The sequence below is a fragment of the Pogona vitticeps genome, chromosome 4 (genome assembly GCF_051106095.1).
Source record: "Pogona vitticeps strain Pit_001003342236 chromosome 4, PviZW2.1, whole genome shotgun sequence".
NCBI classification, from domain to species: Eukaryota; Metazoa; Chordata; class Lepidosauria; order Squamata; family Agamidae; genus Pogona; species Pogona vitticeps.
In genome coordinates, this window is record NC_135786.1 from 55,852,366 (window position 1) to 55,864,776 (window position 12,411).

Below are 12,411 nucleotides of genomic sequence, written 5' to 3' on the forward strand. Positions count from 1 at the left end.
ACATGTTTGTTCATTTAACATTTTGCAATGCGAATAAATGTTTTGTAATGGTCTCATCTTGTGGCTGTTTGTCTCGTGAGAAAACAGGGTTGACAGTTCAAGCAAAGATCATTCACCCTTGCAGTGGTAGGAGGGATCAAAAGCCATGCTTGAACACTGGGAAAAAAGTTGCCCAATTTCTTCTACAGAAAAAAACAGGAATGAACTTACACTTCTGATGTGGTGCAAAGCAATGCCTGTCATACCAACACCCATGTGGAATTAAGGACAAAACATTACTCAGAGAAAAGCTGGTGGCATTAACGTTGATGTTGACTGCAGTCACACACTGATCAACCACAATGTACCAAAGTGGAAAAATAAAAAATAAAATTAAAATGGAGTATTATGGAAGAAATAGGTAGATAGATTGAGATTGGAAAGCTTTTGAGAGTAAATAAGGAAACTCTCCTACAGATGTGTGTTACTCTGGAGAAACAAGTGGAGGTTGAGCTAGGCTAGAGAAGATATGCACAAGAGGAGAATGATAAGGGTCAGAAGCAAAATGTTGATGACAATCCAAGATGTGTGTAGATAGGATGTGCCAGCACATATACCAACAATTGCCCTCATGAGTCTGGATGCAAATACTGCAATGATCAGTTCAAATTAAAAACAAAACAAAAAGCAAGCAAGAAAAACTAGGAATGCCCCTGGAGCACCTAGGAAACCCCCCTTGCATGGACATGCTCTATGTGAAGGGAAGAAAATTCTGAGAGAGGGCCAGAGGTTAGGAAAGTTAGGGTTTCTTAAAACTACAGCACCAAGAATTCCCTTGCCAGCATGGTCACTAGGGAATTCTGGGAATTGTAGTTCAGAAAACTATACTAAAATTATCTTGATGATGAAATTATCACATTGGCTACAAATTGGGATTTGATTTTTGTCTTTTCGTTTTGTTTTCTGAGCTGAGCTGTGTGAAATAAACATGATAGCAGTTTGGTTTTCTGTGCCTTGCCTTATCACATGAGATGGTGATCTTTTATTCTTCATCACCCTGGTTACTAGTGACATGAGCCTCTGAGGCAGGGGCTGTCTTTAATATTGGGAACTGAACAGCCCTCTAGCACTGTCTGGTCCTTATCACAGGTGGAGCATCTGGGGAATGACAATAATGCAGAACAAAAGGATGGCTTAGATCAAATCTTTGCATAACCGACCTAGTACCAATTTACCTGCAAATCGGGCATTGTCCCATACTGAGGATTTGTCTACCAGAAGATGTGATGCCGAAACCCAAAAGAATGCAGATCCTGAATTATTTAAAAAAACACACATTTATCTCCACTGCTGTTCTAGCTGAATTTCTCTTTGTCATGCTTTGCTGGAGGTTTCTCTGTCATGCGGTATTTCATCACAAAATTTGAAGTTTCCAATCTCATCGGCAGTTCTTCAATCAAATTTTCAATGGCTCATTGTTGTTGCTGCTGCTGCTGTAATCATCTCAACCTTCCTGCAAGATGCCATACATATTCTTAATTTGATCTCATCGACTGTGCATGGCAAGTTAGGCTGAGGAGCAAAGACTGATCAAAAGGCATGTATTGAACTTCATGGCAGAACTGGGATTTGAACTCCACTCCCTTGCCACCCCAACTCTTCAACCACAGCACCACACCTGCCATCTCAAGACGACTATACAAAAAGGTGCTTTGTGACTGCTTCCCCATATCTGTATGGTGTAACAATTCATCGCCTCAGTGGAGGTCGTGACAATGGTACGCAGAAAAATTATCCTATGCTGAGAAAAAAAGGGGGGACAAACTAAGCTATAAATGAAATCTATGGCTGAAATCCCGTTGTGCAACTGTATGTTGTATAAGGCTGATGGTGCCATTAGCTGTGGCGTTTTTTCCAGAACTAAAACAGTTCCGTTCCACTCCCAAGGGTTCAGAGGCTCCCTTGGGATTTCTTTTGTCATGAGGAAGCCATTGATGGTTGCAGGATGAGAGGGAGAATATTTTAATTACCAAAGATCACAGCCATCAGTAAAATCATTCCCCTGGCCACCATTTTTGGCAATTAAATATCTCCCCCAACCCTGTGACCTCCAGGAGCTTTCCCACAACAAAAGGGAGCCCAAGGGAGCCTTGGAGGAGGGGGGAATTTTTAAGCTCCTTTTTGAGGAGGGGGGAAATTTTTAAGCTGACAGGGCCATTAGCCTTATGCAGCATAAGATTGTGTATTGAGATGGGCACATATCAGAAAAAGTGTGATTTTTTTTGCTTTGTGGATCTTCAAGGTAGACAAATCACAAATTACAAATTTACAATATTTTTCTGGTGAACCAATTAACCGATTCATCAATTCACTTTTTACTTTAAAACCCTATAAAATGCTCCCCTAGGTACCTAGAGACACCATATTTGCAGGGAAGCTTTCCCTAACTCAACTCTACTAGCCCTGCAAAGTTGGTGCAGTTTGGGGTTTGGACGTCTGAGTTATACACCTACAAGCCCCCCCACCCGGAACGTTCTTCCCAGGCACCTAGAGACATCATGGCGAAGCTTCTATTGACTCTCCTCTACAATCCCTCCAAGTTTAGTAAAGATTGGGTTTCAGACATCCAAGTCATATACTCACAAATTGGGTCTCCCCCCCCCCAGGAAAATACCCTTTAGCAACTAGCTAGGGGAAACTCAGTCTTTACCATATTTGGAGAGATTATAGAGGAGAGTCAGTAGAAACTTCTCTCTGAATTTTGTAACTCTAGGTGCCTGGGAGGAACTTTCCTGGGGGGGTGACTTATTTGTGGGTGTATAACTTAGACATCTGAAACCCAATCTTCATCAGCCCTGTCAGGTTTATAAAAGAGAGTCAAAGGAAGCTTCCTTTCAGTTTTGGTGTCTCTAGATGCCTAGGGGACCACTTTTTTGCCAAACGAATAAATGAATCAAAAATTACTAAACATTTATTGATTTGTATTCGTTGGGGGTATTGATTCATACAAATACATATCAACAAATTAGCAGATTTTTAAACAAATTTGGTAGTTTTTAAAATTCATACCCATTTCTATTGTCCAATAAGAAACTGTTTCCTCTGTGTGGCAAAATCCTCTGTGTGGAAGCTATAACAGAAATGGAAAAAAAAGGGGTCATTTTTTTTCTCGAGTGTCTATATCCAGTAGAATCTTCATATTTCTTAGTTTAGAGGACCACACTGAGGCCAAGCTGACATATGTGAGTTAGATTTATATATCACCTTTCCTCCATGGAAGTTACAGTTTACTCCCATATTTTCACCATGCAGCAATCTTGAAGATAAACTAGCTAGGCAATAGCAACTAGCCTGAGTGAGCTTGATAGTGGGAAATCTGAAGCCTTATTTTACCAAGGGCAGCACAGGATGAAATGGTACTGGAATTTCTAAGATGAACAAAGAGATGGAGATGCTTTATGTGTTGAATTGTACAAAGCGATCATCAAAGTAGAGAGGCTTGCCCTGTTTCCCCTTGCTTTGTCCATTCTACAAAGTTGGCCCTAATGATGATTGCTGGGGGAGGGCAAGTGAACAATGAATTTGCCACTCCCCCCTGCCACACCCCATCCTGATATCTTCCCTTTGGATCTCAACAGCTTCTCTGATCAGAACGATAGGAAGATAGGAAAACGAAGAAAATTGCCTATATTCCAGTAGCGTAGGGAACTTTCCAGTTTATCCTGACCCTGACCCCATCAAGGTAGCTCTGAGGAACTACCAGAGTCAAGTATTTGGAAAGCAGCCGGGTCTGGGGAATTGTACACACAAATATCTTGGCTTCTGATAACGGGTGAGGAGATACCATGATAGGAGAGGGTGGCTTTTTACTTTCTGCCTCAGGTTTATTTGTTTTTATTTATTAATCTTGTACACTGCACCAAATAGTGATAAATACTACTCTGGGCATTTTACATCTGTAGTTATGTACCATCAAGTAACCACCAACACATGGCAACCCTAGGAATGAGAGATCTTCTATCCTCAACCACCCTGCTCAGCTCTTGTAGAGGGTGGGTGTCAGTCTATCTCATATTTGGTCTTCCTCTTTTCCTGCTGCCTTCCATCTTTCCCAGCATTATTATCTTCTTCCATGGAATCCTGTTTTACAATGTGCCCAGAGCAGGATAGCCTCAGTTTCAACATTTTTGTCTCTACCAATAGTTCAGGCTTGATTTGATCTCGGACTCACTTCTTTGTTGTTGTGGCAATCCAGGCTATCCTCAAAGCTCTCTTCCAGCACCACATTTCAAATGATTCACTTTTTTCCCCCTGTCAACTTTCTTAACTGTTCAGCTTTCATGGTGACTGGAAATACAAGAGTGTGAATGATCTTGGTATTGGTCCCCAGTAATATATCCTTCCACTTGACCATTTTTTCTAGTTCCCTCATTCTTGTCTTTCCTAATCCCAGTTGTCTTCTGATTTCTCAGCTGCAGTCTCCATTAGGATTGATGATGGAACCAAGGTATATGAAATCTCTAACTATTTCAATGTCTTCATTGTCAATGTTAAAGTTGCATAGTTCTTTGGAGTCATGATTTTTGTCTCAGCATTCAGCTGTAATCCTGCTTGGGTACTTTCTTCTTCTACTTTCCCTTACAGTCATCTCAGGCGGCTGCTTTCTGCCAGTAAGATGGTGTCATCTGCATATCTTAAATTATTGGGTAAAATAAATCAAATCAACATGTAATAAAAGGAAATGCCACGTACAATCAAATATAATCATCATCTAAATCAGCAAAACCCAAACCGAAATGATGGCAAAGAGACAATCTGAAGATAATCAATCATAACTCATTAAAAGAGGATGCTCTCAAAGGCTTCATAAGCAATCTTGTTTTGAGCATCTTCTTGAAGGCCATGGGGAAGGAGGCCAGGCATAGTTCCACCAGAAGTCAATTCCAAAGGGAAGGGGCCACACCTAAGAAGGCCCTATTTCTGGTTGATGACTTCTTGACCTCTACTGGTGTGGCCACCACAAGCAACATGGCCTGAGAGGAATGGATAGCATGGGTAGATATTTTTAGGGAAAGATGCTCTGAGAGGTATCGAGATCCCAAACTGAGATGTCAGGAGAGTTTTGGCTATTACTTAGTGTGTAAAGCAGCCTCTGGGTGTCCTAAAAGTTCTGTCCCCCCCCCCTTTTATCACTGTCCTCTAATAGGGCTCTTTCTTTCTCTTCTTCCATCATCATTTGCCAGTGGTATATTCAGGCTAGAGAGGTACAGGTCTGAACTCCTGTCACCTGTAAAATCTCACCAGGTGAACTTGGGATAATTTGTCCCAGTCTAACCTACCTTGGAGGATTGTTGTCAGGAGAAAGACCAATATCCCTTCCCACTGTGTTCAGCACGCCAACAAGAAGAGTATAATTCAATCAGAAGGTGATAAATTCTGAAGAAACAGTGGCACCAACACTTAAGCTCATGGTTCACATGTATCATACGAATGACACCTAAATATTTTCCTTCCCTGTTACCTCTGAGCTTCATCCTTCTCTCTGCGTGTACAATTCTCAGCCAATACAAAAAAATAAAAGGCTGCCAAACAGTTGCGGAATTTGTGTCCAGATAAACTGTCATGTAAACCAGCTCTTATGTATATTTATAGGGAGCCTTCTTGCCAGCTGGAATCTAATAGGGTGTAAAATAAACTGTGAAACTGCCTGGAACATGAAGACATACTCTCTTTGCATTCCGTTCAAGTGCCTGTGGCTGACGTCGGGTACCCGTGCCACAGCCTCCCCTGCACCTGTCAAGAGGTCTGTGATCCAGACAGACAAAGACGGCTGCTCCACGGTTAAAAACGGCCTGGGTATACACTAGGCAGTGGGCTTCACAAATGCTGGGGTGGTGGTAATCTTAAATGCAACTTTTTCTGAGGCTGGATGTTCATGGAACTGGGCCACTTCTATTAGGGAAATAGGGTTGAGGCATTTCACAGAAGTAGTACTGGGAGGAGGCTTAATCTTCTGCCTGCCCCTTCTTTGTGTGACTCCCACCCACTGGAGTTCCCCACCCACTGTAACAAATTCAGAACCAAAGTGATAAACATTGCAAACATGAATCTTACAGCACCAGGGCAGAAGGGGAGCACAGGGAGGACCTTCAGCAGAACAATGACAGGCAATGAAAGTGCTAAGCAGGCACCTTCCCCAATGCAACTTCTCTGCTCTGAATCACTTGTTCCCAAATTGGCTTCTCCTGAATAGAAGTCAGTCTTAGGGGTTTTGAAACTCACAAATGTGTGTATCGTGTAGCTCTATCCTGAGCTCCTCGTTAGATCTTAAAGTTTTAGAATCATAGAATTGTAGAGTTGGAACTGTAGACTGCAATGGCCACCCAGTCCAACCCTTTGCTGGTGGAAGAAATTGACAGCTAAGGCTGTGTTGCTGCTCTAAGCCATTTTCTCAAATGCAGTCCTTCTGTTATCAAGGGTGAGGATTGTTCTGGAGAAAAGGCCAGCTATGCATCTGGCAGGGTCCCTTCATATTTCTTTGAACTGGGTTTATGTGACACAGGACCCAAGGTGGGTGTGATTTAAAGAGCTTGTCCTGCAGCTTGTGTGCAGCAAATTTGGTCAACTTGGCACTCGGCCTCTCACCATGTAATCAGCTTGGGAAGAAACTTCTGAGCTGGAAAAATTCCCAGGCTGTTTCAGATCTTCCTTGCCAATAGCAGGAATGGCTCTAGTTAAGGGAAAGTACAGCTCCCTCTCGAGATAGGAACAAACAGAGTCACTTTGCCCATCTGGACAGTGCATCTGCTACAGGGCCCTGGCTCACACCTCGCTCCCTGCATCCCTAAGCTAATTAATCTACCTCCATGCTGGACCAACATGCCTGAGCCAGGAGGAGCAGCTTTGTTGTGTGGACGGGGGGGGGGGGGGGAAGAGGGAGAGAGCAATGCAGGGGAAGCAAAATTCATGCAGCAAGCAGCTGGGAGGACAAGTGTCTTAGGATCACTTGTATGTTACGTGGATACAAGGACTGGAGACAGGATGATGAAATCCAGAGATAAGGAAATATGCTTTTTTGGACTACAGCATCCAGAATACCTCAGCTAGAGCGACTACATTCCTCATATCATTTCTAAGGATGGCTACTTAACCAGTATATAAGCCTGCATTTCTGTGTGAAGCTGCTATTAAAGGCACAGACTTTTAACGGAAGAACTGAGAGCTGAAAACGCTAAGTTGTGCTAGCATTTCTAAGAGAAATGGAGCTACTGGGAGTCAAATATGGTTGAGGGGGAAAGCAGGGTACCTTGAAGACACTATAAATAAATAAATAAATAAATAAATAAATAAATAAATAAATAAATAAATAAATAAATAAATAAATAAATAAAGACACTATATATGTAGAAAGGAGCACAATATCAAATAAGCACAATTTATATCAGGACTGAAGATATATGAAGATTGTTTTTACAGACAGTGAATTTAGAAAGAACGATAGGCATGAAGGGTGAGAAAGTGAGAGGAATATGGAGAAACTGAGAAAGCATGAAATGTATATCCTGGTTTCGGGGTTGTATCTGGAATCAATAAGTGTTGGTAAGCCTGTTGTGGAAGCAAATATGTGTGGGGTGTGATTTGGTTATGTGGACTGTCCATGTTTGTTGGTTTAAGGATAAGTGGCTGGATAGCTCTGTGAGATGGAGCACTGGAGTTTAATTCCCCACTGTGCGTCCTAGAAGAGTCAGCTTGTGTGGCCTTGGGCAAGCTGCACAGTCCCAAGATGACCCCAGAAAAAGGGAATGGTAAACTGTTTCTGAGGATTCGCTCCCTAGAAAACCTTGAAAAGGGCAACCAGAAGTCAGAAATGACTTGCTGGTCCACAACGGTGTTAACAGCATTCGGGTTTGTGAAAGTTGCACGGATTACGGCTATACAGAGGTAATTGTAAATATGTGGCAGGGATGTGAAAAGTTTTTACCTTCCCACCGAGATGGTACCTATTTATCTACTCGCATTTGCATGCTTTCGAACCGCTAGGTTGGTGTTCCGTGTCTAAATCACACTGACCATGTGACCGCGGAAAGATTGTCTTCGGACAAACGCTGGCTCTATGGCTTGAAGAGCGGGATGAGCGCCGCCCCCTAGGGTCGGACACGACTGGACAAAAATTGTCAAGGGGAACCTTTACCTTTACCTTTTATGTGAAAAGTTACTATTTTGGACTACAGTTTGCAGAGTACCCCAGCCGGTGGTGGTTAGGACAGCTGGTAAATTGTCACCCCAAAACACACTGTTTCCCATCTCTAGTAGGTTTAATAGATGGAAGAACGGCTAGTGATTAATTTTTATACCACACATCAAAGGAGATTTTTCTGCACAGCAGTTCTACTAAACGTTTTTTATGGCTGCTAACATGTGAGGGTTTGTTTTAAGGAAGGAGAGCAGATGCTGGTCCTGATGTACCACTTTCAGAAGTTTTTGGTTCTAGATGACAATTACTGAGTCTTCTGTGGATGCCTGAAATCTCCACTGTGAGGGCATCCTTGCAGCACAGAGAAGGCGGCAAGAAAGAGAGAAAAACTCCCATAAGAAATTCAGACAGTGAAGCTTGGCCAATAATTCCCCCTTTGGGGAGACATTGGGAAAGTGACAAGCTTCTCCAGAGCTTGTTGCTCTTCCAATGCAAAATCTCTTTTTAGTTGTGCAGGACTGAAAATGTTCAGTGCTGGAGGCAAAGACTGGTGCAGGTACTGCAAAAATGTGGTGCCTGCGTATTGACTGGGATGCTGGGGAGGGTACTGAGTAGGATGACAGCTCCGACCAGGTAGGGTAATAGATTACTTTGTCACACCTGGAGGGGGGGGGAACCAGAGCAGGGATAAGATAGAGAGCACCAGGCTTAAAGGAGGAGGAGGAAGAGAATGACGAGGTCAGTGCAACACCACCATCCAACGTGGAGTCATAGGACTGTACAGAGACATCCAAAGAGCCCCCTTCTATCTTCTGTGCCCTTGGCAGGTACCAGCCCTTGTTGCTCCAGGATCTGTGGACCTAGGAGTGGGTCAGTTTTGGCCCCAGCAGAGGATGCGGAGATGGAGCACATGTTGTTGCCCCATCTGGGTCCCAACAATGGGGGTCCCAGCACTTGGCCAACCCCAACCCAGTGGTGGTTTGCCCACCCAGAGGAGACACTGGCAAAGAAGGCACAACCAGCAGTTGTGGCAGATACTTTGGAAGTGATACGAGCTGCTGGAATTCCAGGACTTCCATTGGCCCAGCGTCACTGGCCCTTCCTAAGCAGCTTTAGCTGGCTGGGGTCAGTGCTACAAACTCAACCCCAGCCCCAAACTGGAGACTCTGGTACACCAGTGAAAGGAACTTGGGCCTAGCTGAGGACATATGGGCAACAGGCCCCAAAAGCAACTAAGCCCCCATGGACTGTTGGTGCAGGTGATACAAGATGCCCAACCTGATGTTGTACCCCATTCCCCTACTCTAATGAAATGCAAGTTTCAGCAACAATTCTCTGGAGTCCATGGAGCCTATTGTTGAGGAGATCAGCCCAAAGGGGCAGTAGCTGCTATTGGTTCTGAATGATTCAGCTATCCTACCTCTGCATGGAAGGACACAACAACCACTTCCCTGGGATCCAAGTGCAGTCCGTTCTTGGAACAACAAACCCTGCAACTCAATAGGAAGACGTGGCCCCTTCATAGAATGACAGCACGGCTCAGTTCCCTGGGAGAAGCAACCCAGCTCTGGGTAAGGCATGTGTGACACACTGCACTTCTGTTTCTGAGATTATTAAGAATTTGTTTTGGTTACTTACCGAAAGAGCAATCTCGCTTAAAAAAAAAAACAAGCCCCAAAACCCTCACAATTTCCTTCCACAGCCTTTCTATAAATAAAGCTGCAGGACCTGTGAGTATGCAGATCTCTAATGACCATTAGCTGGCTGGCTAATTCTTGTTAATTTCCTTCCTGGAAACTATGAATATCTTCTTCTTATATTCAAGTGCTCTTAAGGATTAGATCATTGTACTGTACTATTGCTACCTCTCTCATTGTCTTACAAACACACACCCACAGCCACACATACCATGGTGACCATATGCCCTCTTTTAGGAAAGTTTGTCCTCCCTTTGAAGGACTGCAGAGGAAAGTCCTTCTTTTGAAAATGTCCTCTGCTTTCCAGTCCACATCTAACTGAAGGCTAAAGAATTTTAGAAGGAAATGAGTGACAGAGAAGTTGCCCCTCAATACAAAGAACCTGGACAGCAGACTCAGCAGGCAGACAGGTGATCTGGCCACAGTCTTCTCTAGTCAGACAAGACGCACTATGTAATTCTGCTTAAATTATTAAAATAATTTCTAATCATGTATCTGCATACCAACATTATTTATGCAACTTTATCCAAGTCAATGTTTTCTTTTGCCATCCTTTTTTGTCATGCATGCCATCATTTTTGATCATGTGTAAGTAGCCACATGTGTAAGATGGGCATGAACCGCCAAACCTGTGGTTTTTGCTGGTTTGGGTTTTTTTGATCAAACAGGTGTTCGATGCTTCCCAACCCAGTCTCTTCTGGTGGGTCCCAACTCAGAAAGTGGGGAAGGGAAACATCAAACATCTGTTTGATTCCCCACTGTGCATCCTACAAGTAGAGCTAACTTGTGTAGCCTTGGGCAAGCTGCACATTCCCAGGATGCCCCCAGAGGAAAGGAATGGTAAACCACTTCTGTGTATTCTCTGTCTGGAAAAACCTTGAAAAGAGCTGCCATAGATCAGAACTGACTTGATAGCACTTGACAATGATTATGATGATGGTGATTATAGTGATTCCTCTCACAAATCCCTCAGTCTGAAACCATTCTGATTTTGGTGTGTGTATGTGTTTAAATACTGTTCCAGGTTGGTGGAGCCCACAGTGAGCTTTGTGGGATAGCGGACAATGGTCTCTAGACCTCCACGATTGCCTATCCATGGCTTAAAACCTGCCTCTGCCTCCTGAAGAGATCTGAACCTTCAAAAAGTCCCATCTACTAACAGGGAAATCCAAGAATCCAAGTTGATCTATCAGGCAAAAGGTAGCACTGGCAATAAGACCAGGAGGTAAAGGGATGGGAGATCATCTCCATCCCTTTTAGTAGTTGTAGATCTATCAATAATACAGAGGTGTTCATCTTGTGACTTGGCAATGCTAATTTTGATAGCCTAAAAGGATACATATTTCTTTCCCTACATCAGGGAGTGAGATGGGAAACATTAATGTGTAAGGCTAAAACTGGCTTAGGATTCTGGGATCTGTAGTACAAAAAAAAACACATGTATTTCCCATGTCTAACCAGAGGTTGGCAACTTTTGACCTTTCAGATGTTTTGGCCTGCATCACTCCCATTAGTCTCACCCAGTATAATGAATGGTGGGAGTTTGAGTCCAAAATTACTGTAGGATCAAAGGTTCCCCACCCCTGCCCTGTATATAACTGGAGTTCTGACATTGGGATGACAGATTAGCTTTCCCAGAGGAAGCCATTTGCTGAACTCCCAGGCAGTTGCTGTGTTGCTTTTACACACATCTTTGAGGGTGAGTGTAGTGATGGTAGGATTGAAGGTGCAGGTTTCATCCTCCTGGATCCTGTTCAAAAACCTGATTTGTATCATTCCATCCACCTCACAGTCACATTCTCCAAATATTACTGCGATTCCCCTTGCAGTAGGCTAAAAATAGCTCCCACAGCTGCTGCTACAGCAAAAACTATCAAACAGAGCTGGTTATTAATAGCCCAGGGGGCAGCCATTGCTGCCATTGTCCCCGTTCTGTTCTGGTTCCCATTTCTGCCCAGCCTTGGGGTGTACACACACAGGGCTGTGAACTCTCTGAGAGAGCCTTTAGATTCATTGCCCAGCTGGGATACAAGCTTGAAAACATCACCTGAAATAACTCCACTCTGGTATTCAGTCCAGGCAGGCTGCCCTCTTTTCACTCCTCTTGGACTGATGCTTTAATTGCAGAAGAGAATAAACTTGGGGAAATTCCATAACACCTCTGAAAGCCTCTCATATTTCCTGGCATTAAATGCTCAGACACTCAAGAAGCAGATTTGTTGGTTTGTGTGCGCACGCGCTATGCCTCTGCTAAGGCATAGTTTTGTGATGATTATTTGCTAGATTCTTTACTTCACTTAGCATCCTGGAATCTCAACTACGTAGGGACGCCAACTTTCTCTTTGGCTCAGACTATTAGCAGCTGGCCTGCTTGCACCACCTTTCATCATCATGTGGTTCCCACTCACATTGGAGGCATCAAAGTCATAAACTTGGTGTGTAGACCTTGGAAGCCAACCAGGACAGGCTTAGTGTCCAACTCTCCATAAGAACAAAGAAGGAGCTAATAAGAAAACAGAATGGGATGAGATAAGGAGCTAT